Below are 26597 nucleotides of genomic sequence, written 5' to 3' on the forward strand. Positions count from 1 at the left end.
TCTTTAACAGAGGTTGTCAGGGGCGATACATCTAACTGCACAGTCTAGGTTGCACAGTCCCTCAGACTCTCTGCACTCTTCTCTTTCCTCTCTCTCCCTCTCTCTCTTCTCTCCCTCCCACTTTCTATTTACTCCCTCTTTCTCGTACGAGCGTGGCCAGGCAGCTGGCACACCCAGACCAGCCTGTGGCGAGAGACATTTTGTTTTGCTGCCCATTTCACTGGCTTTCTCGGTTTCATTTTGTTATGGGGATGCCAGCATGCATCTGCCACCTCTCCGGCTGGCATTCCGATCTTCAAGAGAACGCTGGTGGCCACTTAAGATCTGACATCTGGCAGGGAGCCCTGTTTTCCCAGTGTCATTTCATGTTCATATTGTGTTTCTCAGGGACTTATATAGGGGAGGTGTGTGGCTGTTTTCCTTTTAATAAGGACAAGCCCAGGGTCAACAAGTGCAGTTGTGCCTGGTCTTGACATCTGTTCAGATCGGGCAGAAAGACTATTCCAGCAGTCTGCCCAACTTCACTGAGGACTTTGTTTGGGTTTTAGGCCTTAAGTGTAATGGCCTGCTAAGGTTCTACGCAGCCTGACTGTATCAATAGGTAGGACATGATAACATAGACCAAGTATCCAACACAAAGTACCATTAGCTTCATTTCACATGAAAGAGATGGTCTTTCACATCACAGGAATATCAAGGGTTCAATGCTTGTTTTGCTCATTTCATACCTGCCTATCTATATTAAACCCCAGGGCTCCCTGGTCATTCATGGACACTTGAACACACATACAGAGCAGAAAAAGGTCTTTAATACTCCATTTTTGCCATGTTTACACACTGATAACATTATAGAGGTGTAATCATATTAGAAGATATACTCTTTTGTATAGGTTACACAGGAAATGTTTATGAGTATTATAGCCTCCCCTGTTTTCAATTTGATCATGTTGTATCAAAGGGGCACATCAGAATACAAACTGTACAGACGAGATATTAGCACTCTTCTTTATGCTCCTTTGTTAAAGAGGACAATAAAAACAGCCGGTATGGGTTACGGTGAGCATTAAAAGGCTTTGATTACACTAAGAAGCTATTACACTGCCGTAAACAATGAACTCATAATTGCTTGTCCTCATTAAGCATTGGGTAACAACAGCACCAAATAAGGCTCTACAGTTACACATATGCAGTAGAGTATAAAAAATGTCACTGTTTACAGTCTCTGAACAAATTGGGGGTTACGTCACCTAAGTTTCTCTCCCAGACTGAGTAAACACAGTCGTAGCTTTGCAGTAGAACTGAAGTTATCTAAAGTATTATACCACACCTTTTGCACTACTGGCTTCAGATATAAGGTTGAAGGAACAATATAAAGAGCTAAAAGGAAAAAAAGGATAGGCTGTGTGTAGCCTCTGCTCCTATCTAGTTCATGGAGAGGGTTGCTGGGAAAAACCCAAGTCCTGTTGTTAGTCAGTAAGAGGGGCAAACTGTGAGGTCCCCTGGCTGGCACACGTAGTCTGACACAGGGATCACGGGACTGAGGATAAGGGCCAGGGGCCAGGGCCAGAGAAAGCCTGGCCTAGTCAGCCCTCCAACAGTACAAGCAGGCAGCTGATGTGGATGGAGCAGGACAGCTGACAGCCCTTAAACAGTCTGCAGCCCACACTTCCTATTGGCTGCCAGTGACATCATCATTTTACCTCCTCTTTTCAGTGGGAGGGGATTTTTGCTCTTCCTCTCTCTCTCCACCTCTCTTTTTTTAGTCTCTCCCCCCTTTCAGGGACCTCAGCAGCTCATATGGCCAACCTAGTGCGAGAGGAGAAATAAGAACAAGGGAAAGAACAAGAGAGAAAAAGGAGAGAACGAGAAGTTGTAGGCACTGGTATGAGCATCAGAACTACAAAAGCCCATAATGTAGAAAGGCTTAACTAAACCGTTTTCTCTCTCCGTGCTTCCCCTTGTTTTGATACTGTGCCTCTTGGTGGAGCTGGCTGGTGGTTGAGCTGTGCGAGGCCAGCATTCGTGCGTTGGTGTGGAAAGTGCACGCTGTGTGTGTGTGACACTCACAGGATGTGGCATGTGCGCAGGGCTACAGAGCCCACCCCCAGTGATCACCCTCTGCCACATCACACTCAGTTAACATTAATGTCCATAGTCAGTGTGGGCTCCCAAGAGTCAGTGTGTGGTCAGCTTGGACAGGGCAGGAGTGCGCACGCGCACGCACCCAAACACAGCGCTCCTCAATCTAACAACTAGCCAGTACTCCCCAGCTGAAAGTAGATGTGCTATGGTGTGTTAACTTGCGTCAACACCAGCTGAGTTTCACAAAAATATAGTTAACCCAAGAATGAGACAGAGAAAAAGAGACACAGAGAGACAGACAGAGAGACTGTGCGACATAACAGTGGGGTTTAGGTGTCTCTGAATCACAAGGATTGATCTCTGTACTAGACAGGTGTCTCTTGTCTGGCAGGGCAGGGAGGGAGAGACAAATATGGAGGGATGGATAGGGGGAAGGGGAGGAGTGACTCAGCCAGTCTACTAGGCAGCTCTGCTCTGTTCTGTTCTGATCTGAGGCCTGGCCCAACAACCCACATCCCCCCGTGACAGATTAGCCCTTAGTCGGATTAAGGAGGAGTCAACTTTAGCTCCACGTAGGAGAGGTGAAATGTCGTCAGAGCACTGCAGGAGAAGTCAAAGGGGCTGCACTGCAGTGAGGAGTGCAGCACAGCGGGGGGCTCAGGGAGTAGGCCGCTGGGCCAGGGGCAGACAGCCAAAGTTCTGCTCCCACTCCACAGGCACACCACGGCACGACACAGGCAACAGTCAGTCAGTTAGTCAGTCAGTCCCTACAAACCTCTACTGAGAGAGGAGGAGGAGCAGGGGGCAAAAACAAGAGTCCGAGCCACAGGAAGTGCTTAGCCCCCACCACGTCAAACATTAAGACTTCCAGAAATGATTGAAACGGAATACCCACGCTCTCCCCCCCAAACAAACAATGGAGCCATTGTGGAATGTTGTGGCACACTCACAGCCAGGGGAGACATAAAGACACAGTTTGAAAAAGGCTCTCCCCTCTCCAAACCCTCTCCCTCTCAGATGGGACATTGATGAGGCCAGGCAATGCCCCAGCCCACTCCGGGGCCCCTGCTCTGAAAAATATGCCCTTTGTCTTCTTGTCGCCAGAGACCTCACACAGCTCAACAGCCATGCAGGCCCAGGTTCAGCAGCACTACCGCTGGCAGCCAATGGGGGGCTATGGGGTTGGACTACACCAGATTAGACTTGAGGAGAAAAACAAGCTGCTGCTGCCACTTTGTACTGTTTTACGACAGCGGAATGAGAAGCAGATTAATGTTACCCACATGATTACATGTGAACAACCCAAACAAAAATGTAGGAAGCAACTGTTTCCTAATCATGGGGATTATTACCAATACCAGAGCCCTAGTTCCAGCCCCCAATATTATAATAAAGATTCATGGTGTTTTTAGTTACAGCATATTTGTATATGGTCCCTAGAGTATTTCATCTTAATCTGTTGATGAAAATAAAACAAAATATTTGTTTTCCATACATGATCCCAAAGTGAAAAATGACTCCCAGGTTCTCCAGTCACACTCAAGGTGAGTCACTACCAGCCAATCACGTTACACGATCAGACACAATAACAAACTAACAATTCCTCATTGAGTCAACTTAATGGGCTTGTCTAAGATGGAACAATTGTTGGCCACATCAGACTTCTTCTCATTCAAAGAATACAGTCTATGGCTTAGCTCATTCTGCCTGGGGGCTTTCCCTAACACATTGCTATACTTCTATTTTCCCTTCAATCAAAAGGAAGATATTTTGTTCCACTCAAATGCCAGTGTGAACCTGAAAAAGGAGGCTCCTGCACCTGACCTGGCCTTTCAGCACAAGTCCCAAACCTAGCCTACCACAACCAAGTAACTAATACCCTTTACAGACAGATTTTACGGTATGTTGCCTGTTTTTTTTAACCCAATTCCTACAGTCCCATTTTTACCACATTCTTGCTGGGATAAGCCTTTTATATCTCCAGTGCACATGGCGGCAAGTTTAGGAGTGTAAGTCGACGTGGGCCGATGTGGGTGGACTTCTATTTTAATAAATCCATTGAATATGCACCATCACAAAGAAATCTATTATTCATTTGTTTTAGGCAGGTTCTAAGAAACATTATAAGACTAATAAAATGTATTTTCAAAGGAATAGAATGGCATATTTTGGGTTTAATGATCTGTGCAGCCTATAGGCTACATGGCTGTGGTATGCACAGGACATCAACAGTTATTTTGTTCATTAAACAGACAAGACACACTTAGGGTACCCTGATCACAGTCAACACACATATAGTTAATAGTAGGGTAAGAATACAACGTAAACAAATATATCATAAATAAAAAATAATTCAATACCACACAACTTGCGCCACCACAACGTTTGGAACCGCTGTCATATAAAAAATAGATATGTTGAAACAGAGGCCAAGGCAAGCCCACGCTGGTCTTTATCCATGTTTCATCTCTTTCCTACCCTCACTCCACTTTGTTAGGGAGCAGGCATAGGGTCTTACATTGACAGTATCTTTATCATGATACCCATAGAAAATAGGCCAAGTAGCAATCTATATTTTCAAAAGCATGTGAGTCTCATATTCATATTTGACAACCTCCACAGGCTTTTGGAGTTGGGAGTAAAATAATAGGCCTGCACTTGATTCAGGTTACATTACTGCATGCTAAATGTTTCTGATCAGTGATAGATGAGACAACGAATAGATGAGCTTTACCCCCTCAACTTATTTGCCCAACCAGAGAATTAACCAAATATACAGGCGGAGATTCAATTAAACAAAATCACATTGATTAGTGAAACAAAACCACAATAATTGATTAAGACAAGTCACAGGCTTTTTGTCGGGAGTAGGCCTAAGCTACTAAGCGACTGCGAGTGAAGAGCAACATAATCCACTTGTTAAGCTACATAACATGCTGACTAAATGTTCTGATCAGAGCAAATAAATGAGCCAACCAGACAAGATGATCATGAGCAGCACTCACCTCAACTTAGCTAACATTTCCCCAGCCTAATTGTAGCCCAAGCAATATCCAAAGGGAAAATCAATGAAAAGAAAAATCTGATATTTATATTTTAGTCATTTAGCAGACACTCTTATCCAGAGCAACTTACAGTAGTGAAAACATACATTTCATGCATTTTTTTTTTGTTGTACTGGCCCCCCGTGGGAATCAAACCCACAACCCTGGTGTTGCAAACACCATGCTCTACCAACTGAGCCACAGGGAAGCCTATTAACTGATTTATCAAGGTGAGTCTCAAAGCAGCGTGAAACGGTGCTGATATAGTTGACCACGCGGGCGGGCTATTGTTTCAAATGTATTATAACAATTGGATGACTTTGGGAGTTTCAGTAAGCAACAATTTGATGCCGTCAATTGCACTAGCCTACTTTATTCCAATATTTTCGTCATTCTGTGATATTTATTCCCAAGGTTATTCTTAATGGATCCATCCAGTTGTGGTTAAGAAAACAGTGCATGTGGTGGGCTATAAGAAAAGATTGGTAAAGTGACGTGGCTCGCAAAGTTTAGAACTGCCAGGAGGATTGTAGTAACGGGCGCTGCCTAGCAACCATCAAGAGCTTAAGAGTGTAGTGTGCAGTGCTTGACTTGGGCAGGAGCTCAAGTTGATTCATCAAAAGTCATTTTCTCTCACATGTCAGTTGAGACAGATTTTGTACCAAGTGATATTTCCCCAATGTGTTAAACATTGCCCTGGTTTTGCATTGCTGCTAGTCACATATTATAAATATATTACTGTGTAACAATGGTATAACAGTGTAGAGACTGGGTGAGATGTCAAATCCCACCTGCTAGATCAATTAGTTAGGTCCTCTAACTAACATGTCTCCTCCTAACCTAACAGGCTGTGAGTGCTGGCTGGCTGAGCTGGGTTGCAGACAGGGAGCAGATAGCTGCCTGGCTCAGAGAGGAAGTGGGAGCACGCTGCTCAATCAATGATCCATCAATCACACAGAGAGGGAGAGAAGAGACTGAGAGAGAAGAGACTGAGAGAGAAGGAGAGAAGAGATGGAGAGAGAGGGAGAGAAGAGATGGAGAGGGAGAGAAGAGATGGAGAGAGAGGGAGAGAAGAGACAGAGAGAGGGAGAGAAGAGACTGAGAGAGAGGGAGAGAAGAGATGGAGAGAGAGGGAGAGAAGAGATGGAGAGAGAGGGAGCAAAAACAGGAAACTAGAGACCATATCCTTTAACTAGCACTCAAAAGAAACCCTTCAAAGAGCTGGCTAGGACTTCAGACTTTACCGGCCAAATTTCCAAGCATTGGTTTCACTTGTGGTGATTTGATTAGAACCACTGGTGCTGTGACCCCTCAGAGAAGAGTTCCCTCTGTCCTGCAGCCTGATGTGGTACCTGCTTCTAGGCTATATCCAGCTACTGCCCAGCCCACCACTACACTGTACTGGGCTTCCAGACAAGTAGGGGTTTGCAGCACTTTGTTTTCAGGAAAGTATGGGTTTGGGGAAAGGTTGGGAAGGGGAGGGGTGGGATTGGGATTGATTGTCTGTGTATTCTACAGTGTGGGAGAGAGAGGGGGAACAGGAACACAACCCAGCTGAAGGTTAGGTTAGCACCAGACAGCCTGCAGATCAAAGGCACATTCCAACCTCCCTCTGATGCTCCGGCCCTATTCTGCCTGCAGGAGGACATTCTTACTGACTACATGCAATACAAGGCACATTTTATTACCCGCCCGCCTACCTTCTCTGGAGGGAACTTAGACAGACCAAATAAAACCTTACAACCTGTAAGCTCACACACCTCAGCAGTTGGTGTTTTGATTAATATGGCTTTAACTTTGAATGAGACAATCTCTAAAACAGTGTGCAGAGCATGGTAATGGCGCCAGGGTCTGTTGTTTGTCTCCATGGCCTCAGTGTAAGGTCAGGCTAAAGAGAGGAAGGGCAGCCTCTGTTGAGTAAGTGCAGATGGTGAGTAGAAAACAACACTGGGGACGTCCTACTCATGTCCTGGGCCAGCCGACAACATGTCCTCCTATCTACTGTGCCACTCCGTGTCAGCTCTGATTACTGGCCATTACTGTGTAATGGCACCTGCACTGTCTTTTGGGGGGGGGCAGGGATCACCACGACAACTCACAGGCCCTGGAAAAACACAACCTCGTTCACCTCTGAGTTACCAGCTTTCATGGGAAGCTTGCCAAGTCTCAGGTAAATCTAACTCCAGTTCAAATATCCTCCAGTTCATCCACAGTGTATCAAGCATTAGCCTACCCTTCCATGTTTACACTATACCTTCTCATTTCTTAATGAGCTAGGTCATTGCCTTTTTACAGGGTGTGATTTTACGTAAGGAAAAAACAAATGCTAAAATGTTCAGAGACGGAACAAAAGGGAGATAAATACAAATGTGTGTCAGGAGGGGACAGGCTAAATGAAAAAGACTCCCCCAGATGTCTCTTTGCCTGAACAAAATGGCCTTCTGCCTTCATAAAAGCCCTTGTCTGCGTATTTAACAGCAGGCCTGAGTTATCTGGAAATAAAAATAGGGAGTAGTGGTGGGGGGGTGAATGTTGACCCATTTCCCCTGATGTGGGCCCCTGGTCCCATCATGCATCAAACAAAGCTGCACGCCTCTCAGACTTCTCGGGACGGAGTGGTGGCCATGTTAGCAGTGTTGGCGGTTTAAGGATGGATGCAGGTCAACTAGTAATGGGAGCATGGATCGATAACTCTTTGCGATCTGAACACCACGTCAGAGGAAGCCAGGCTTCCCCAAATATCAGACCAATAAAAATATATTAGTTTGTGTTTTCGTAATTTTCCTTCAATTCGCTGAATCTATCGCACTGGAAAAATGATCAGATTGAGGGGAACAGCGCCCATCTGTCTCAATATGTATAGACCATGTATCTGATGCTGTCTGGATCAAAAGAGTATGACATGTTGCCGCCATAGCATTTGATTGATTGATGCCAGCAAGCATTTGGCCTCCCTTGATAAAAAAAGAGAATAATTAGCCAATCAGCATTGAGCTGAGCTCAACAGTGGATCGTCCTGGCGCAGCAAAACAACCCCCTGAGAGAGGCCAGTTTGGATTTGGCTTCACACCAATCAAATCACATCAAAAGCAAAATATCATTGTCAGAAAAATGTGTCTGTTTCTGGTCTGCTTGTGTTTTTGTCCAGCTGTAGCTAGCTAGCTAAATCTGCCCTTTCATAAGTCATGGATAGAGATGGGGATTTTGACTTTTTTTTTTATTCTCCGTACAGGCCAATGATTACAACAGACATTCTGATCGAACCATACATTCATATATTGTGCCACTGGCCTGAGACGATTGAAGTTCAATATGTAGCCTAGATTATACACATGGGAAACTGTTGAGAGTGAAAAACACAGCAGCGTTGCAGTTCTTGACACACTCAAACCAGTGTACCTGGCACATACTACCATGCCCCGTTCAAGGGCACTTCAATATTTTGTCTTGCCCATTCACCCTCTGAATGGCACACATACACAATCCATGTCTCAATTGTCTCAAGGCTTAAAAATCCTTCCTCAACCTGTCTCCTCCCCTTCATTTACACTGATTGAAAGGGATTTAACAGGATCATAACTTTCACCTGGATTCACCTGGTCAGTGATGTCATGGATGTTTTGTACACTCAGTGAATATAGCCTAGTTGATTTAATGATGTTGAAATGGTGATGGAATAGCGGAAACAGTGCTCCTGTTTTCTTTGTGCTGACTTGCGGTAACTCTCAGTGGATTTAAATCTGTGGTTGTTTAGTAAACTGTTGGAAACATTAACTTGCTTGACCATGTTGTAGGTCATGTAACTGTTTGTTAGGTGTAATATTTGCTTTGTGGACTTGGACGGACAGACATTGCTCCCCGGTTTTGTGATGAAACAAACGTATGTGTAGTTGACTTTATTCTGCTACTGTTGTCTCAGTCTTATTGTATATCACGCTGGTGTATGAATTAATGGGATATAGAGCAAACGATGCAATTATCACAACATAGGTTGTAATATGGCTTTTTTACTGGCTTGGCTTCTTCAGTGATCTTACCCACACACTGCGTAATATAAGTTTATTTACCTTTATTTAACTAGGCAAGTCAGTTAAGAACAAATTCTTATTTACAATGACGCCCTACTCCGGACAAACCCGGGCGATGCTGGGCCAATTGTGCGACGCCCTATGGGACTCCAATCTCAGCGTAGATTCGAACCAGGTACTACAGTGACGCCGAGATGCAGTGCCTTAGACTGCCGCGCCACTCAGGAGCCCCTCAGGAGCTCCCATATACTGCCTCCACAAAGGAGAACAGAGGGTTCACCTCGCTGTGACGTTACACTGACAATGTATAAGAAAAATGTGACTAACAATGTTCCCTCAGATTGGGACAAAGAGAGCACTTCCAGTGTTCACAGTTTTTATCGTTCCTTCTATGCCTTCAGGAGACACACTGATATTGATGTCATTCTACTGGGAAAACTGTTGAAAAGAAGCAGGCACCAATCAATTGTAATAGTACATGCAGCTTTTTACTCTCCTTGTGGGTAAACTGAAGATACTGGAGATGCATATGCAAAAAGAGAAACGAATCTTCAGATGGTGATGTATGGGGGACATGATAGGAGAGAAAGGGCTTTGAACAGGCTGAGCCAGACCGTCAACACCTCACACACAAACATGCACAAACAAATACATAAAACCATTCCTGCAAGTCATTGAGGTGTTCACAATGTGAATTAGAGAATGGAAAACGGAGAGCGCTGGAGTGGGCCATTCTTCCTTCAACACCTCAGACGGAGGCAGCTCGGGGCGGAAGGGAAGCTCAGTCCAAACTAGGCCTTTTGTTACACTGCGCTGTGCCTCGGAAAAGGCAGGAACAAAACACAAACGCATAAAGCCTGCGGAGAGGAGAAGCAGAGTGTGTGGGCCGACCCCAGACTCCTCCTCAGCCAGTGAATATACACAAACACACACAACTTCCCCACTAGCGTCTCGCTGAGCCGCGTCAGGCACACCACCTGACCAACTCCACCTCCCTCTCTCTTTTCCTACCTCCTTCCCACCCTCATTCATAAAATGGCCGCTTCACAACTCCAGCTGCTGGCATGGGATGTATGGATGAAGGGTCATCAGCAGTGGCGGAACGGGAGGGAGGAAGTGGTGTTTGTATTTTTCTTCGCTCTGTCGGTCTGTATGTTTGATTCCACACATGCTTTTTTCATTACGCACGATGTAAAGATTTCTCCCACCAGTAGTCAGTTTCTTCTCTATGCGTATGCCAGTCCTAGCCCCCTTCCCTTCCCCACCAAAACAAACCTGATACCCCAAAGGCCTGGGAGGGAAACTGAAGCTCTGTCTCCAGCAAGGAGAGAGGGAGCAGTAGAAGGGGTAAGAGCGGGGACAGGAGTGGGGGTAGGAGTGGGTGGCTCCTCCTCAGAGGCCAGCGAGAGGGGGCAGGGACATTCTCACGTTCCAGCTCAGGAACACAACATTCATGTGTCTGCCATTTTACTACATCACACACTGAGCCTTGAGGCAAGGAAACATAGAACCTACTGTTACTGTATGATGCTCTGCTGTTTCTCTCTACAGAAACACTTTGTTTTTTACTTTTTATTTTATAAACAAACTCAATATATTTTAAAATGACTAAAACCAAATCAAAACTGTGTAGAAATGATAATGGACCTACAGTTATTCTGTTTCTTGATTCTATGGAGAGCCGCACTGAAAATTCCTGCAAAAATTGATAGAGGACTATTTTCTGCACATTTTGACGGCAAGGAAATATAGCCAATTTTCAGTGCGGCCCTCCATACATCCTTGAAGACCAAATGCGGCACCAGAGGCAAAATTTGTTTGACACCCCTGATCTAGATCCAGTGAGAGATTGCATCTGAAAAGAGAAAACAGACAAGGCAAGGAGCACCAATGGACTGTGTCCCTGAGCAGCTCATTCGCTACTGCCACACACCCTTATGAATTGATCAATCAGAGGGAGAGGGAGTGGGACGGTACCAGGGTTGAGTTCCAGGGGAGATGACTAAGACAGCAGCACCAAAACCGTTCAGACAAAGCCACAGGGCGCAGGCAGGCATCCTGCATCAGCCAGTGTGTGTATAGGCGTGTGCGTGTGTATATGAGGTGAATGAGTGCATGAGCAGTACTGCGTCTCCTCCTCCTTTCCACCACACTGCAGTGTCTTCTGCTGTAAGCAGATAAAAATTAAAACTCGCTCAAGCAAGAGGCTTGGCTATACCCCCCTCCCCCACCACCACCCTACCCTCCACTCCCCTTCTCCTCCCTCCTGCTGCTGCAGCCCCCTTGTCAGACAGGGGCAGTGGAGGGGGGGGCTCTATGGCAGGACAGGACACAACATGTGCCACACAAAGGGGTATGTGTTTACGGAACATAAGGGGACACACACAGAGCTAGTGACTGACAAGGGCCAGTCTCAAGATGCATGAGGACAAAAACAAACCCTGCTGCCACCTGCTGTCACCCCTCATATCATCACTACTCTCTAATGAGCAAATATGGATATCAACCCCTGTATGACCCATTACTTCATAATGGAATTGAGTCTCCTTTTGAACAGGATAATATACAGTTGAATTCGGAAGTTTACATACACCTTAGCCAAATACATTTAAACTCTGTTATTCACAATTCCTGACATTTAATCCTAGGGAAAATTCCCTGTCTTAGGTCAGTTAGGATCACCACTTTATTTCAAGAATGTGAAATGTCAGAAAAATAGTAGAGAGAATGATGTATTTCAGCTTTTATTTCTTTCATCACATTCCCAGTGGGTAAGAAGTTTACATACACTCAATTAGAATTTGGTAGCATTGCCTTTAAATTGTTTAACTTGGGTCAAATGCTTCGGGTAGCCTTCCACAAGCTTCCCACAATAAGTTGGGTGAATTTTGGCCCATTCCTCCTGACAGAGCTGGTGTAACTGATTCAGGTTTGTAGCCCTCCTTGCTCGCACACGCCTTTTCAGTTCTGCCCACAAATTTTCTATAGGATTGAGGTCAGGGCTTTGTGATGGCCACTCCAATACCTTGACTTTGTTGTCCTTAAGCCATTTTGCCACAACTTTGGAAGTAAGCTTGGGGTCATTGTCCATTTTGAAGACACAAATTGCGACCAAAATGTAACTTTCTGACTGATGTCTTGAGATGTTGCTTCAATATATCCACATAATTTTCCTACCTCATGATGCCATCTATTTTGTGAAGTACACCAGTCCCTCCTGCAGCAAAGCACCCCCATAACATGATGCTGCCACCCCCGTGCTTCACGGTTGGGATGGTGTTCTTCGGCTTGCAAGCGTCCCCCTTTTCCCTCCAAACATAACGATGGTCATTATGGTCATTATGGCCATCTATTTTTGTTTCATCAGACCAGAGGACCTTTCTCCAAAAAGTACGATCTTTGTCCCCATGTGCATTTGCAAACTGTAGTCTGGATTTTTTATGGCGGTTTTAGAGCAGTGGCTTCTTCATTGCTGAGCTGTGGATATAGATACTTTTGTACCTGTTCCCTCCAGCATCTTCACAAGGTCCTTTGCTGTTGTTCTGGGATTGATTTGCACTTCTCGGACCAATGTACATTCATCTCTAGGAGACAGAATGCGTCTCCTTCCTGAGCGGTATGACGGCAGCGTCGTCCCATGGTGTTTATACTTGCGTACTATTGTTTGTACAGATGAACGTGGTACCTTCAGGCGTTTGGAAATTGCTCCCAAGGATGAACCAGACTTGTGGAGGTCTACAATTTTTTTTCTGAGATCTTGGCTGATTTCGTTTGATTTTCCCATGATGTCAAGCAAAGAGACACTGAGTTTAAAGGTAGGTCTTGAAATACATCCACAAGTACACGTTCAATTGACTCAAATGATGTCAATTAGCCTATCAGAAGCTTCTTAAGCCATGACATAATTTTCAGGAATTTTACAAGCTGTTTAAAGGCACAGTCAACTTCTTCTGACCCACTGGAATTGTGATACAGTGAATTATAACTGAAATAATCTGTCTGTAAACAATTGTTGGAAAAATTACTTGTGTCATGCACAAAGTAGATGTCCTAACCGACTTGCCAAAACTAACTATAACAAGACATTTGTGGAGTGGTTGAAAAATGAGTTTTAATGACTCCAACCTACGTGTATGTAAACTTCAGACTTCAACTGTACATCTATAAAGAGTGTCGTTGTGCACATACAGTGCCTTCAGAAAGTATTCATACCCCTCGACTTCCACAGCCTGAATTCAAAATGGATTAAATAGATGTTTTTCAGCACCCATCTACACACAATACCCCATAACGACAAAGTGAAAACATGTTTTTAAAATAAAATAAAAAGTTATTATATAAATATTCACACCCCTGGGTCAATACTTGGGTTTGTCTGTATCTTGGGTTTGTCTGTATCAGCTTTGCACATCTGGACTTGGAGATTTTCTCCCATTTTTCCTTGCAGATCTTCTCAAGCTCTGTTAAATTAGATGGGGAGCAGAGGTTAACAGTAATCTTGAAGTTTTTCCACAGATTTTCAATGGGAATCAAGTCTGGGCTTTGGCTGTGCAACATTCTTGTTCTGAAGCCATTCCAACGTTGCTTTGGCTGTATGCTTGGGGTCCTCCTCCTGTTGGAATGTAAATCTTCGCCCCAGGTTCTCATCAAAGATTTGACTGTATTTAGCTCCATTCATTGTTCCTTCCTTCCCTCAATCCTTACCAGTCTCCCAGTTCCTGCCGCTGAAAAGCATCCCCATAGCATTATGCTGCCACCACCATGCTCACGGAAGGGATGGTGTTAGACGGGTGATGAGCTGTGCCTGGTTTTCTCCAAACAGCACTTTGCATTCAGGCAAAATAGTTATATTTTTGTCTCACGGCACAGAATATTTTGCCTTATGCTCTCAGTCTTTCACATGCCTTTTTGCAAACTTCAGGCTTGCTGTCATGTGCCTTTTTCTCAGGAGTGTCTTCCATCTGGCTACTCTCCCATTAATCCCAGATTGGTGAAGTGCTGTAGAGACTGTTTTCCTTCTGGCAGGTCCTCCCATCTCAGCCAAGGAACTCTGTTGTTCTGTCAGAGTGGTCATTGGGTTCTTGGTCACTTCCCTGATCAAGGTGCTTCTTGCCCGGTTGCTCAGTTTGGACGGACAGCCAGCACTAGGCAGTCTGGGAAGTTCCATTTTTTATATATTTCCCTATGATGGAGACCACTGCTATTGGAAACATTTAAAACTTTAGAAATAGTTTAATACCCTTCCCCAGATACTGTATATACCTCATCACAATTATATCTGAGATGTACAGACAGTTCCTTGGACTTCATGCTATAGTTTCTGCTTAGCCATGCACTGTCAACTGTGGGTTCTTATATAGACAGGTGTGTTTCTTTCTAAATCATGTCCAAACAATTTAATTCGCCACAGGTGGACTCCAATCAAGTTGTAGTGACATCTCAATGATGATCAAAGGAAATTGGATGCACCTGAGCTCAATTTGGAGTGTCATAGCGAAGAGGTGTGAATACGTACAGTACCAGTCAAAAGTTTGGACACACCTCCTCATTCAAGGGTTTTTCTTTATTTTTAATATTTTCTAAATTGTTGAATAATAGTGAAGACATCACAACTATGAAATAACACATATGGCCACAAATAGTAACCAAAGAATTGTTAAACATATCAAAACATTTTATATTTGAGAATCTTCAAAGTAGCCACCCTTTGCTTCGATGACATCTTTGCACAATCTTGGCATTCTCTCAACCAGTTTAATGAGGTAGTCACCTGGAATGCATTTCAAGTAACAGGTTTGCCTTCTTTAAAGTTAATTTGTGGGATTTATTTTAAGCCAATCAGTCGTGTTGTGACAAGGTAGGGGTGGTATACAGAAGATAGCCCTATTTGGTAAAAGACCAAGTCCATATTATGGCAAGAACTGCTCAAATAAGCAAAGAGAAACGACAGTCCATCATTACTTTAAGACATGAAGGCCAGTCAATGCGGGAAATTGTAGCTCAAATAAATGCTTCACAGAGTTATAGTAACAGACACATCTCAACATCAACTGTACGGAGGAGACTGCGTGAATCTGGCCTTCATGGTCGAACTGCTGCAAAGAAACCACTACTAAAGGACACCAATAAGAAGAAGAGACTTGCTTGGGCCAAGAATCACCAACAATGGACATTAGACCGCTGGAAATATGTATTCTGGTCTCAAGATTTTTGGTTCCAACCGCCGTGTCTTTGTGACACGCAGAGTACAGTGGTTCCTCCTTCAAAAAGTTGCGAGCTTACGCCGCGGGTAATTTGTAGTTTAGTACGGTACCCTGCGTCACCACTTCAATGCCCCAGACCAGCGCAAGGGGGAGTTAGAGCACTGATTATGCTTTTGGGTCCTACTGTGTCTCTAACTGACAATGAATGGGCAACATAAACCTAAATAGAAACAGATAATTGTGCATGACTTCAGTATTACTTACTAAAACTGTTGTTACACTAAGGTTTTTATTATTTTATTTTGTTAGGATTATTTTACTCTTGAGATGACTGTAGGTTTTCGGTTTTTCTCCCTCTAAAAACAGAAATAAAAAATTCTAAATAACAAACTGGCTTTATTTTGAAATTAGTAACAATGTCTCACCCATGTTCAAGAATGGCCTTTTCCTCGCTCATACTACGTTATTTGAAAATGAAATAATCTCCAAAATATTTAAGGGGCATTGTACTAATAATGGCGCTGACTAGGGAAACGTTTCCGCTGTTCTGTTCTTAGCGCCAGTCTGCATTTTCAAACTAAAACAATGTAACTAATAATGTCATCTTTATGCTTTCAATAATAAAATAATGAGAAAAATAATCTTTCAAAATACCAATGTTAATTTAGTTATGGATCCATAACGAATTACTATGGGAATAAATATCACTGAATTACAGAAACATCCTCCAATCCTCTATATGTATAATTGGCCCCCATATTATTACTTACCCTCATGCTCTTTTTTACCCCAGTATCTCTAATTGCACATCATCATCTGCACATCCATCACTCCAGTGTTAATGCTAAATTGTAATTATTTCACCTCTATGGCCTATTTATTGCCTACCTCCCTACATTTGTACACACTGTAGACTGATTTTTTTCTATTGTGTTATTTACTGTATGTTTGTTTATGTGTATCTCTGTGTTATTTGATTTTGTTGCACAGCTTTGCTTTATCTTGGCCAGGTCGCAGTTGTAAATGAGAACTTGTTAAATAAAGGTGAAATAAAATAAAAAACATGTCAAGCAGTCATTTGAAAGAATAACAACATTTCAGCGAGACAACTCAAAGGCAAAATCCATTAAAGCAGAGATAATGGAATTCATTGCCCTTGACAATCAATCGTTCTCTGTCGTGGGTGATGTTGGCTTTCGCCGACTGGTCGAGCACCGGTTAACAAGTGCGCTATTTTTCCGATGTTGCCCTCCCGGGTGTTACACAGTAATAGCGTCACTGCTATTATCTTCACGACATACATACTATGTAACGCCGTTTGGGTCTTTGAGTGTCAAAAAAGATACAGTAGCATTGTAAAAGCTGCACTAAAAAAGTCTGCAAACAAGCAAACACCGGTCACGAACGATGTGTTTACAATACCGGTAATAAAGCATAATTTGTTCGACCGCAACTTCTGGAGTAGCTAGCTTTAGCTTGGTACCTAGCTAGCATCAATACAACCAGCCTGAAAACAATGACTGCAGTCATTTTCCTTATTCTTAGCAATGATTTAGAAATCGTTATTAGTAAGTATTAGCTAGGTTGCAACTTGTTGTTCGCCTATTGAACTAAAATAAATCGCTAGCCAGCTACTTAACCCTGTTGCCCAAAGCTAACGTTATAAGCAGCCAGCTAGCTTCATCTGGCTAGTGAGGCTTGACCTGACCGGGTTATGTGTTGTGAAGCTAGCCACAATAAGGATTAGGCACAATAATGGAATTTGCGGTTTGCCTTCAAACTAAAAGTATGTCATTGAAAGTGATGCAAATGAATACATATAGCAGAATCATGCCATACTTTTATTTTGAAGGCTAACCGCAAAGTCCACTATTGTGGTTAATCCTTATTGTAGCTAGCTTCACATAGATGGATCCGACCACCATTAATCAAATTAGAACTGTCTTATCAATTAGGGTTATTTTAGATGATGACCCCCAGCTATATAGTTAGCTAGCTAACTATAGCTACTGAAACAGATGTTGTGTTATTTGACACATCAAATAGTGTTTTTGACACGCAAAGACCCAAACGGCGTTCCATAGAAATCATGGTTGAGATTGAAACGACTGAACAAATGAACAACGAAACAGCACAGCAAGTAAGTGAAAGAAATAGGTTTTGATGTCACGCCCTGACCATAGAGAGCCCTTGGTTCTCTATGGTGTAGTAGGTCAAGGCGTGACTAGGGGGTGATCGAGTGTGTCTATTTCTATGTTGGCGCTAATATGGTTCCCAATTAGAGGCACCTGTTTATCGTTGCCTCTGATTGGGGTTCATATTTAGGTAGCTATTTTCCCACCTGTGTGTTGGTGGGATATTGATTGATTGTTAGTGTGTTTGGGCACTACGTCCACAGTCTTCGTAAGTTGTGTTATTTTGTTTTGTTAGTTTCACTTAAATAAATATGTGGAACTATACTCATGCTGCGCCTTGGTTCGCTCATTTTCAAGAACGTGACATTTTATTATGTTTTACTGGTAATGAGGACATGCGTAAATGCTAACAAAAGAACCTTTTGGTCAGTTTGGTGTGTGTGTGTAACCTTTATTTAACCAGGTAGGCCAGTTGAGAAAAGGTTCTCATTTACAACTGCGACCTGGCCAAGATAAAGCAAAGCAGTGCGACACAAACAACACAGAGTTACACATGGGACAAACAAACGTCCAGTCAATAACACAATAGGAAAATATATATACAGTGTGTGCAAATGTAGTAAGATTAGGGAGGTAAGGCAATTAATAGGCCATAGTGGTGAAATAATTACAATTTAGCAATTAAACACTGGAGTGATAGATGTGCAGAAGATGAATGTGCAAGTAGAGATACTGGGGTGCAAATGAGAAAACAAAAAACAAAAGAAATATGGGGATGAGGTAGTTGGGTGGGCTATTTACAGATGGGCTATGTACAGGTGCAATGATCGGTCAGCTGCTCTGACAGCTGATGCTTAAAGTTAGTGAGGGAGATATAAGACTCAAGCTTCAGTGACTTCTGCAATTTGTTCCATTCATTAGCAGCAGAGAACTGGAAGGAAAGGCGGCCAAAAGAGGAGTTGGCTTTGGGGATGACCAGTGAAATATACCCGCTGGAGCGCGTGCTATGAGTGGGTGCTGCTATGGTGACCAGTGAGCTGAGATAGGCAGGGCTTTACCTAGCAAAGACTTATAGATGACCTGGAGCCAGTGGGATCAGCTATCTGGATTTGGGTGAAGGAGAAATGGGGGAGGCTTGGGCAAGTTGCTGTGGAGGGTGCAGAGCTGTTGACCGGGTTAGGGGTAGCATGGCCAACCGTAGAAAAATGCTTATTGAAACATATATGTGTTTACTGAATATAAGCAAGTGATGTCTGCTAAATAATCAAGTTCGTTTTCTCCAGAAATAAATAATTCTAAATAACAAACTGGCTGTATTTACAAATTAGTGAGAATGTCTCACCCCATGTTCAATAATTGTCTTTTTCTCACTCACTCTAGGTTAAATGAAAACGAAATCTCCAAAATAACATTACTTTTTAAACAAAGTGATAATTATTATTAATTAATTTAGAAGTATATAAAAGTCCCCTAGATATTCTCACAGATCCTAACGGAAAATGCCCCTTAGATATTAATTTTGAATCCTCCAATCCGCTAAATGTAATTATTGGCGGAGAGTCACGTCATTGAAAAAAATATTTGTAGATATACTGCAGGCCTACCATAGGTGAAATGAGTATTAGTTACACTACAATTAGGGTGTGGAAATGTTATGCCCCTTAGATATTCATTTTGAATCCTCCAATCCTCTTAAGCTGTAGCCTACTCCCGACCATCATGTTATACTGCGTTTCGTTTAGTTTTTCTCGGAATAGAAACACCACAATATTAATCAAATTAATTAAGCCAACATTTTTAAAATCAATCCCATTACTATGTTATTACGAAAAAGTGTTTAAATTCTCTAATAATGCCAATATGGGAGACTGTCAAATGCTTCTCAAAGTTGCCCTCTGGTGATCAAACTAGCACTAACTTGCATTAAGATAAAAAAATGGCTGACAATTAATTAACGTGCCATAGAATGCTGCAGCAGCCAGCAAGGTGTGCTGCAGTATGACGCAACTTTTAAAGGAGGAACCACTGTAGGTGAACGGATGATCTCTGCGTGTGTGGTTTCCACACACCTCCAGGGTATGTAAGGGCTATCTGACCAAGAAGGATAATGGAGTGCTGCATCAGATGACCTGACCGCCACAATTACCCGACTACAACCCAATTGAGATGGTTTGGGATTAGTTGGGCCACAGAGTGAAGGAAAAGCACCCAACAAGTGCTTAGCATATGTGGGAACTCCTTTAAGACTATTGGAAAAGCATTCCAGGAGAAGCTGGTTGAGAGAATGCCAAGAGCGTACAAAGCTGTCATCAAGGCAAAGGGTGGCTACTTTGAAGAATCTCAAACATAAAATATATTTTGATTTGTTTAACACTTTTTTGGTTACTACATGATCCATGTGTTATTTCATAGCTGTGATATCTTCACTATTACTCTACAATGTATAACATAGTACAAATAAATAAAAACCCTTGAATGAGAAGGTGTGTCCAAACTTTTGACTGGTACTGTATGTAAATTAGATATTTCTGTATTTCATTCTCAATAAATTAGCAACATTTCTAAAAACATGTTTTCTCTTCATCATTATGGAGTATTGTGTTTAGATGGGTTTAGCTTTTTGGGGGGCTCTCAAGTGGCGCAGCGGTCTAAGGCACTGCATCTCAGTGCTAGAGGCATCACTACAGATCCTGGTTCGATCCTGAGTTCTATCACCACCGACCGTGATCGTGAGACCCATAGGGTGGTGCACAATTGGCGCTGCGTTGTCCTGGTTAGGGGAGGGTTTGGCTGGGGTAGGCCATCATTGTAAAATAAGAATTTGTTCTTAACTGACTTGCATAGTTAAATACATTTTGAATTCACGCTGTAACATAACAAAATGTGGAATAATTCAAGGGGTGTGAATACTTTCTGAAGGCACTGTATGTACTGTACTGTCTAACACTGTTAAAAAGCCTGTATTTTTAGTTTTTGAGTTATTGAGCTACAACCAGGATATTAAATTTCCCTTCCTCAACCCACTACCCACGCAGGATACCGGCAGCCCACCCACCCACCGCCTGCCTGTCTCTCAGCCCTGGCCCAGCTCCACTCAAACTTTCCACAGTTGGGCAAGGGCTCTGTGGCGGTCGGTGCACGCAGCCTGCGTCAGCCACACCACAGCCTGGGGACCAGAGGCTGCCACAGGGGCGGAGCTAGGAGACAACAGCCTGACTCCAGGGGGCGGGCTAAGGCATCAGCATGGCGACGTCACACATATCTGAGGGGCCGACATGGGAGAAGGGCCGGTCTAACACACAGGCCCTGCTGCATAGTGTGGTTACTGCAGCCAGGCTATTTATATGTGTCTCTTCTTCAGAGAAGGAAGCTGGACCTATTGAATCCAGATGTGAGAGGACAGACAGAAGGCACAAGACAGAACAAGAGCTGGAGGAGACAGACTGGGCCAGAGTGGCAGCCTACTGTGTCTGAACAGGGAACACTCAGTCACAAAAAAACAGGTAGGAGATAATACTAAGTTAGAGAGGCCAGAGGAGATCAATGTCACTCTCACACACTCTCACATTCATATATGGGTCAAGTACAGATGAACACACTTAAGACAGGAAATATGAACATTCAAACAGTTCACAAGCACATACATTCCTATAACGTTACTGGACAGTACCGTGTGATGTGTAGGGCGGGACAGTGCACATACCAACATCCTAAACATATTTGTTCAAAACATCACCCATCATCAGTCACACACACACATACACTACCGTTCAAAAGTTTGGGGTCACTTAGACATTTCCTTGTTTTGAAGAAAGAAAATGTTATAGCCACTATGCGCTGTTCTGTGAATGGAGTAGTACACAGTGTTGTACGAGATCTTCAGTTTCTTGACAATGTCTCACATGGAATAGCTTTCATTTCTCAGAACAAGAATAGACTGACAAGTTTCAGAAGAAAGTTATTTGTTTCTGGCCATTTTGAGCCTGTAATTGAACCCACAAATGCTGATGCTCCAGATACTCAACTAGTCGAAAGGCCAGTTTTATTGCTTCTTTAATCATAACAACAGTTTTCAGCTGTGCTAACATAATTGCAAGAGGGTTTTCCAATGATCAATTAGCCTTTTAAAATGATAAACTTGGATTAGCTAACATAACGTGCCATTGGAACACAGGAGTGATGGTTGCTGATAATGGTCCTCTGTACGCCTATGTAGATATTCCATAAAAAAATCTGCCGTTTCCAGCTACAACAGACATTTACAACATTAACAATGTCTACACTGTATTTCTGATCAATTTGATGTTATTTTAATGGACAAAAAAGTAGCTTTTCTTTCAAAAACAAGGATATTTCTAAATGACCCCAAACTTTTGAACAGTAGACTACATACAGTACACAAAGAGGAGCGATGTGAAAGTAGGTAATCTAAAAGGGCCACGGTGTCTGAATCGATGTCCAGATTTTTCCATGAACTTTAAAGGAAAAATCCACCCAAAACCACTCATTCCTGTAATTTACAGTGTTAAATTACACTAGTAATTTACAGTGTTAAATTACACTAGTAATTTACAGTGTTAAATTACACTAGTAATTTACAGTGTTAAATTACACTAGTAATTTACAGTGTTAAATTACACTAGTATGTGAGAACAATATTTTTTGTGAACAAATGTTTCATTTTGGCTTCATAATAACGTTGCTAGCAACATGGAAAATTGTTGTGGAAATCTGTTGCGGCTCAAGTCGCCTACAAAATCCACAATGCAATGCTCTCTCTATGGGCTGGCTGGCTAGCTAGCAAATGTAGCTACAAACAAAATAATACCAAAGACAATATCCGCATGTAACGTAGCTAGTTAGCTGTAAAATCCATGTTCAACCTGCAGATTGATGTGCCTCACAGAGTGGAGTCTAACATTCAACATGGCAGATATAGTTTTGAGGAGACTGGAGACATCGCGATGCATTCTGGGTTATTCTGGGACAAGAGCACTCTCCTTCAAGGAGTGAATGGCAGTCGATTGGGCGCTAGCTCAAAAACCTAACATTAGCACGAATTTCATCAACAAGAAGTACAACATTACAAATCTTTTCCGATATGTGAGATAATTAACTTGCTATCTGTAGTATCGTATAGCTTTGGAACATTACATTTTGACATTACTTACTTTAGAGGAAAATAGGCACGTTTTTCGACATATACACTGACTTGACAACGTGAACACGATTGATCGACAGTTATACGTGGGGGGCGTTATACATTCCTTCATTCATTGGATTTCTACCTCCTTTCTATAATATCTATGGCAACTGCACCATGCAATGCACCCTGGACGAAAGAGCCAGACAAATAGGAAAAATATGCTAGACCCTCTGTTAAATTACACATTTCTCGAGGTAGGAATATCACAAAAATATGATCAATGGCTTAATCGAGAGAAGACATCCTCCCGATTTATGAAATCGACCAGTATTGAAATCTGAAATGTATGATAGATGTTTTCGTGATCTAAAAGTCATATTCCTATTAACTTCCAGTTATTGAGAGAGACTATCACAGTGCTGCGTCATACCGGACGATTTCTGCCTACTTGAACGCCAATAACTCAGATACACATCAAAACATTAAATTACCCAGGGAATCGATAGAACATCACTCAGAGATGTACAAAAACAATAAAACATTCAAAATGGGTAAACCTTTCTTTAATATTTAATTGGCCCTGGTCAAGCTGTATTGGACATTTTAAGAAATAGTCAGGGTAAAGTGTGTGCTCATCTGAAGAGCTTAGCCCAGCGTAGTTCTCCCCGCCCCTGCAGGACCACAACATTTGAATGACAATGAGTGCTTGTGAGACCTGGCTAAATGTGTTGTGACCCCTCATGATGAATTGCCAGTGGCCAACCTACCAATGACACATCATCAATCCCTGGACACAGCTCGCAGGGGGTTGGAAGGGCCACATAGGCCAGGAGGTCTTCACTCTGACACTCACTCCTCCTGCAGTGGCCTCTGATGAGAGATGAACCCTACTAAAGTCTCTCTCTCGACCTCGACTGTCATAGACTTACAGGACATGTGATGTCCAGTCAAGAGAGCGGTTTTCAGACTGTAGACAATGGAGAATCTGGTCAACCAGTAATCCAGTCACCTCTGGCTCTATAATCATAGTACAGTACTCCCATGCATTTTCAGACGTGGACAGAAAAGTATTCAGTATAAGTATACTCAGCTCAGTATTCTCAGAAATTACATACTGAACTTTTGATCCAGTGTTGCATCAGATTTGCACCAGCCTGCATTGTGAAAGCAGACGCAAGCACGCACACACAAACATGTGTGGTTGTGGTATCTCAGTCAGTATGAGGTCTGAACAGGAGCCATTGTGGATTGAGATCCCAGCCACACTGCAGCCCACTCTCTCCTCTGATATACCCAGAGATGAACAACGACGTCAGCCCGCAAGCAGCCTGTGTGACGTCAACAGATGTGTGCTTTGACCAGAAGCCTGAAGGACTTGGTTTCAACAGGAGGGAAAAAACTGTCTGGATGTCATGTTGAAAATGTGGCCCACCATAAGAGAGAGTGAGATCAGCTTTGATTAGAGTAGCAAAATAAAACAGCAGTATTTCAATGCAAGCATCACTGTCTGTGTAATGGAATAATTATGTGTCTGCTCTCCTCTCCAATAACGCTGAAGTATTACTGGTGTCCACAGCATGGCCAGAGTTCATAGAAACACTTGCGTCTAGTTGACCTGTGGGTGCTGACTTATATTTACAGAGAAGAGATAAGGATGGCAGAGTGTATAGTAATAAACACAATTCTTTTTAAACAGGGGAAGATACAATGTACATCAAAGTCAAGTCCAATTGGATAAACAGGTCTCTCAAATGAAATCATGTAACTGACTTCTTTAAGTCAACATTCCATGTACTCCAGCTCTGTCCAGTGAGGGATAACAGAATGACAGGGTTGATATTGTATTACGTTAACTAATAAATGGCATCCTGTTGCCGCTCAACTGAGTTGTCTAGATATGACTGGATGAATGAAACAAAGGGGAGTAGCTCTGGGTTGGGAGAAGGGGGTTAGCGAAAGAGAGAGAAAAAAAACACATAAACATACACCTCGGAGTGCATTCCATCCCTCCCTCTGCAGCCTCCCTGTGCCTCAGTCTGGGACTCCTCCCCTAGGGCCACCCGGCATGAGGCATGAGCAGGGTCTGACATTCCACAGGGATACTTGCAACACCACACAACAGCTTACCCAGCTAACAATTCTAGGTAGAGAGAACGTTTTTGTAATGTTACAAAAGTGTCCAGTTTTCCATTAGTTAGGGGAACATTTTATGTTAGCAAAAACTTTCTGAGAACCTTTTTAGCATGTTTTGGCATTAGAGTTCCCTTAATGTGAAACAGAACATAGCCAGAACGTGGTTACCATCAGAACATACAATATGAATTTTCTTGACACTTTTCATGGGAACGTTGCAAGAACATTTATGTGTATCAGTTGTCAGGACGTTGCATGATGGAACCAAAGAAATGTTCTCTACCCCAAAATATTTTATTACACTTCACACCTTGTGACTACAAGGCCCTGATTGGTGAACCACTGATCCATTTATAGCTCTTCGTCTGTTGGCAAGGTCAGGGATACTGAATCACTATGATCAATAAATGTTTTTCTTGAGTACTTTTAACAGAGATGAGATTTACTTCAAAGTGCATTCACCCTATTGCTTACAGCCTTACACCTATTAAGTTGTTTCAAATCTATACAAGTGCCTATGGAGGAGGGGGTCGATTTTCTTCTGTACAGGACAGGGCCTAACTATTCTGGCCCAGTAAGCACATGTACTAGATATATCCCTTATTGGGACAGTGGTTAGGTTGTTCCTCATTGGTGCTGGTGGCCTGGGCTCGAGACCTGCTAAGGGAATCACCCTACTCTAAAATCCTTACCAAAATATGTTACTGACATTATTTGACAACAGTTGCAACACACCTATCTGATCAAATTAAAATGTGTTTTTCATTGAAAGATGGGGATATGTAGGATTTCGAGACTTTGGGAATATACATTTCTATCTGACATTTTGGTAAAAAATGAGATATTCACATAGAGTTGCTCTTTAGGTCCCTCACGTGAGATGTGTCAGATTTGTGAAAAAGTCCATTTACAATGAAAAAAAATGAATAATTAAAGTTCTATCAGCACAAACACCTTTGAACTTGGTTCTATCTGCAATCCAATCACACAATGCTGGGTTGTGAATAATTCTGTGTAATGTGATGTACTTTTTGAGTCATGAAAGAGGAAGACAAAAAAAAAACAGTTCTGAGATCTGGGACTTGATAAATACTCATTATCCCAAAACCATACATTTAGCAGATAGAACCTTATAGTCCCAAGTCCTTGATTATTCATATCATAGGTTATTGTCCTCTTTTGCAATTACTTTGATTTGTTTCACCACTTTTTCAGAAGAATGGCCATCACTTAAGCTCTTTATGGTAAAAACAAATAAATACAGGTCCCTTAGAGCATGTTTAAGGCCCATTGGGGAGGCATTGCTGATTTTGTCTTGTTCTACAGTATATCAGAGACGGGCAACTCCAGTCCGTGGTGGCCGGAGTGGTGTTACACTTTTTCCCCATCCCTAGCAAACACAGCTGATTAAACTAATTGCATTCTAAACTGAAGATCATGATTAGTTGATTATTGGAGTCCGGTGTGTTAGCTGGGTCTGGGGAAAAAGTGTGACACCACTCCGGCCACCACGGACTGGAGTTGCCCATCCCTGTTCTATATCAATATGAAAACATCCATGGAAGGAGTATTTCACAAAAAATGAAATTGTATTGATAAGAAGTAAGTAGTTTACTGACTTTGAGTGTCAGAGACCAGATTTATCAGTTTGCTCATCCAGAGCTAAGCTTTAGCAATGTTGCTAGTTTTCCATAGAATATTGTGTACTTGTAATTTTAGTGAACTATCGCTTTAACAAATGTGTTATGAACATGAATTAATATATTTAATGATGTAATTAGAAAGAAGCAAGGGTATTCTCTTCATTTAATAATTGAATGTCTGTA

The 26597-nt window shown here is 42.6% G+C and overlaps 1 protein-coding gene and 1 long non-coding RNA gene across 2 annotated transcripts in view; one reads left to right on the forward strand and one right to left on the reverse strand.

Annotated features, from left to right (window-relative positions):
• The window catches only part of LOC106573762 (insulin-like growth factor 1 receptor), a 165486-nt gene that overhangs the window by 60015 nt on the left and 78874 nt on the right, over positions 1–26597 (reverse strand). The window lies entirely within an intron of this gene.
• Positions 20405–26597, forward strand: part of LOC106573763 (uncharacterized) — a 29427-nt gene continuing 23234 nt past the window's right edge. Inside the window, exon 1 of the long non-coding RNA XR_001321416.2 lies at positions 20405–20995. This is a non-coding gene — a long non-coding RNA (uncharacterized lncRNA). The remainder of the gene's footprint in view (positions 20996–26597) is intronic.

This window comes from Salmo salar, chromosome ssa16 (assembly GCF_905237065.1).
Source record: "Salmo salar chromosome ssa16, Ssal_v3.1, whole genome shotgun sequence".
Lineage (NCBI taxonomy): Eukaryota > Metazoa > Chordata > Actinopteri > Salmoniformes > Salmonidae > Salmo > Salmo salar.